Below are 4764 nucleotides of genomic sequence, written 5' to 3' on the forward strand. Positions count from 1 at the left end.
ATATATGTGTATATATATAGGATAAGGGGACTCTAGCTGCCCATAGAGTGATAATAAAGATCTACTGCCTATTGTGGGATCTTTTTTTGGTCAGCCTGACCCAGACCAGGCATCCCTGCATCCTGTGAAGGCCAGGTGACCTCAATCACACCCACAGCCTCATATACTTTTTTTTCCATATACTTTTTATATGGTGATAAATTCTAGTTTTATATTTCCAGTCCCATCTCTGGGCTCAGATGTCTCTAACTTAACTATGTCAAAAATGGAACTTTTGATCTTTCTTCCTGAATTTGGCACTGCTCCAGCCTTCTACATTGGGGAATTAGGTGCCTCAATCTATACAATTCTTTTTACCAGAAACTCGGAGTTGCCTTTGACATCTCGTCTCCCTTTATCTTTAAATTTTATTCATTACCAAGTCATGTCTTTTCCTCCTCCGAAATCTACCCTAAAGCCTTCCACTGCTAATGCCTCTACAAGTGCCATCTCAGCCGAAGTCACTACTATCGTCTCTCTCTTAAATTGCTTTGAGTGAGCCTCACTGGTGTCCCTGCATTCCCCATTGCCCCCAGCCTTGTGGTCTATACCTGCTTAGGTCTATACCTATTTACTATACCTGCTCTGCTTGAATTTCTCTCCTCCTTGCCCCGCTGCCCACTCTTCACTTTGTGCTCAGCCACGGGCGTGGGGTTCTCTGAACAGTCTGGCCCTCCGTGTGTTTGTACATGCAGTTCCTGCTTCAAATATCTTCCTACCCTTTGACCTTCTGGCAAACTTCTACTCATTCTTCAAATCTCAGCCCAAATGCCTCTTCTGTGCTGCTGTCCCCTGCATGCCACCCCCACAACTCCTTATTCAGTTGATTTCATGTAGAAGCTCATTTAATGTTTATTTGAATAAGTGGATGAAGGCTGAGGAGGGAAGGGCCCAAATTGTGCTGGGTCAGGGAGAATGGGAGAGTCAGCACTAGGGCCTGGGCATGGGTGTCAGGCCTGGTGGGATGCTGGGTCTGAGGAGCACTCGGCCTGTGTGTAACAGGACTGTGGTATGATGGAGGGGCTTGTCTGTGAGATGACATAGACCTGTGTGGCCTGGTGTTGGGGGGCCAGCAGATGTGAGCCCTAGGAGTGGTAGGTGGGCTGCCTTGCTGTGGGATCTGGTCTTCTCAGGCCAGAGTTCCTGAGATGGGATTAATTGTCCCAACAGAGCACACTCTCCTCATGAGACCCAGGCACAGCTGTGGTCACATCTGAAGCAGGGACCCAGGAGCAAAGGCAAAACAAGATGGATGGCCTTGGTGACTGGAGGCTTCTGTCTTAGCTTCTCTGGAGACGAGGGGGTGGAAGATAGGGGAACCAGATGGGAAATGCATGGCTCTGAGGGAGCCAAGAGTCCCCCAGAATGCCACTCCATATGCCCACTGGGCTCTGAGAAGGGTCTCTAGTTTGGAGGTACAGAAGGCCCTGAATGGGGGGTTGTGGGTCACTGAGGGACCCTGATCTCTGGGAGGCATGGGCTAGAGGTTCTGGTCATTCAGTGGCCTGAGTGTGATTTCAGGTCACTGAGGGGGCCTGAGTGAGAGGCCCTGGTCACTGTGGGGCTTGAGTGAGGAGTTCTGGTCACTGAAGCCTGAGTGAAGGTTTCCGGTTGTTATGGGGCCTGAGAAAGAGGCTTGGTCACTGGGGGCATGACCTACGGTCCCTGGTCACTGAGGAACCTGAATGAGAGGCCCTGGTCACTGGGCAGAGTGGATTAAGGGCTGAGTGATGGGCCTGATCCCTGAGGAGCCTGACCTGGGGGCCAAGGTCACTAAAGGACTAGAGCAGGGGCCTCTGGTTACTGAAGCTTGAGTGAGAGGCCCTGGTTGCTGGGTGCTTAAGCGAGAGGCTACCCTATTAATCTTGAGCTGAAGTACCTGGGGGAAGGCTTCCCAGTGCCCCCAACCTGTCCAGCATGCTTCTGAATGTTCAGGGCCTGACCAGCATGACTCCCACTGGCCAGCAGATGGCACTGTGGCCTCGTAAACAGCCTGGACTCAAACAGGGGCCGCTTGGCAGGCTGTCAGTCCCTGAGGTGGAAAAGCTCAGGAGACAGGCTCAGGTGCAGCCCCCACTAGCTGTTAGAACTGCAGGGTTGGGAGGGGGAGGTGCGGAGTTAGGAGGACTCTGACCAAACTCCCTGGGGTGATGAAAGGCAGATCCCCTGGAAGCAGATAACACGGTGCTGGGGGTCAGGAGTCCTGGGTCTGCTCCATACCCTAGACACCAGGACAGGCTTGGTCAATAGCTGTGGAGCTCAGGACAAACTCTATTCCAAATCTTGCCTAACACATCCAGATGCACTTTCACCTCTGGGTTGGTTCAGCTGTCCCTGTCCACAGATCCAAGACAAACAATCCACCCTGAGCATTAGAACTGTTTCCTAGAGCGTTCTGTGTCCTGTGACACCCAGACAAAATTAGATTCTTTACCTTGTCAATAGGCAGAACTTGTCACGGCTCTAAACTCGTTGATATCTCACATAACCAAGACCTGGGCATGCTTCAGAAGCAGGTCACATTCTCGGGCCTTGTCATAGTCACAGAGCCGGGCTCTCTTATCCCTTGAATAAAAGCATATCCTAGGACCCTGTCACTCTTCATATACAGAACAATTCAGGGCCTGTCCTGTTGGTTTTTATTTACTGCACTTCCCAGAGTCCTGTCACAGTCCATGCTTGGTCCTGAGTTGTGACAGTATAGGCAATGTGACAACTAGGCTGTGACAGTATTGGGAACAGGACAAAACCATAAATTGTGCCTGGATGTGAGCAATGACAAGGCTCTGGGCTGTGACTTTATTCACGGTGTGCAGTAACTGGTCCTAAAACTTGCACCTGTAAGTTTGACCATCATTAATGCTTATTCATCAATGCTTAGGCACCTGTAACGATCATGGTGACAAGTGCTGTGGGGGGTACAGAGTGTACAGAGCAGTGCTTCTCCAACAATCTGTGGTGAAAGACCAGTTTTGTTTCTTAAATTTCTACTTTGGATCCATTGCAGACTGACACTTTAGTCAAATTCAATTAAATTGCTAGAATAATGAAATTGAAAAAAAGACATACAAAATATAAGCCTATGTTAAAAAATATAGGTGTTTTATTTTGGAATAATTTTAGATTTACAGATAAGTTGCAAAGAGAGAGAGAGTTGCTGTATAGCCTTCACTCAGCTTCCCCTAATGTTAACATCTTAGATAACCAAGGTACATTTGTCTAACGAATTAACATCAGAACAGTACTATTAGCTAAACTATGGACTCTCTTTGGATTTCAGCAGTTTTCCTGCTAAAGTCCTTTTTTTGTTTCAGGATCCAATCCAGGATACCACATTGTATTTACTGCATTTTTTATTATTAGATTCAAATGGTGTGTAAGTATTCTGTTGAATCGCTATAAAAGTTTCGAAGCACTTAATTTCTGAACTCATCACAACATGAATAGGTAACAAGTGATTTATGGCCTGACAGTGGTCTGTAGGCCACACCTTGAGCAACACTGGTGTAAAGAATAGTTGCCATGTTTATGGCGGTGCAGAGGGGGAGTGAGAAACTAGAGCACAGGGTACAGAGGAAGAAGGTAGCCATATGGGCGGACCTTGGGCATGGCCTTTATGGAACAATATGGTGAGAATGGGAAGCTGTTGGGAAAAAAGTCTTACAAGCTATCCAGTGAGGCTGAGATACTGCATTCGTGCATATTGTACTGAACTTCAGTGTAAATATCTGCATCCACTAGCAGGTTCTGATGAGTATGGATGAGCTCACTAAACTATATAGGTGTCTGGGTAGAGAACTGAGGACTTGAAAAGACAACATTGTGCCTGGAGATTCCAAGGTCTGACCTAGGCTCCTGATAATTCAAAGATACTGGTGAGCTCATGTAGTCTCAGGAAGACTCAGGTCTAAGATTGCACACAGGTCCAGTATGGAAAAGACCCCCCAAGGAAGAAGAAATCAGGGCAAGACAGATGTGCCTGGGCTTTAGGGCTTCCTTTCATCCTGACCATGTAGTGATTTGGACTCCCAGCAAATGGGTAAAGCAAACACTCAGAGCCTTATTCTCCCCATCTATGAGGGGTAAATAATGCTACCTCAGGGAGGATTCTGAGAATGAAAAGAGAATCACATGGAAGTCCTGTCATGACACCTGGCACAGAGCAGGAGATCCCCTTTCCTGCTCAGGACAGCCAGTCATCAGTTTCCTCATCTTCACCTCTAGGACCTGAAATTGAGGTTCTAGTAGGAGATGCCTGGCCCAGGTCCCATCACATCCCAGATTCTGCCAGCCTTCTCCTCTTTGCAGTTGTGCTCACTCATCCCTCAGGTGTTAGGCTGAAGCCTCAGAGCCTTCTCTAAGCCTTCCCTCCATCACCTCTAAGGTGCTCAGGTGGATGGATGCTGAACATATTCCACACTTTATAATCATTGCTTATTAAATTATGAGCACAATCATGGCAGAAGCTGTGCCTGTCTCATTCTCTACTTTATTTCTAGCTCCCATCAAGTGCCTGGCCCATAGCAACATTTAACAAATATTTGTTGAATGAATAATTGTGTGTGCGTGGGAATATGTGATTTCTTCCTTTAAATATTTTAAGCGTAGTTAACAGAGAGTAATACAGAATATATAGTCAAGTGTTAAAATAATCATTGTCTGGAACTGATGGTTGCCTGGAAACAAGAGGCCTTGATGTACAGGAGTTCAATATATCATAAAGGT

Source organism: Pteropus vampyrus, unplaced genomic scaffold (assembly GCF_000151845.1).
Source record: "Pteropus vampyrus isolate Shadow unplaced genomic scaffold, Pvam_2.0 Scaffold671, whole genome shotgun sequence".
Lineage (NCBI taxonomy): Eukaryota > Metazoa > Chordata > Mammalia > Chiroptera > Pteropodidae > Pteropus > Pteropus vampyrus.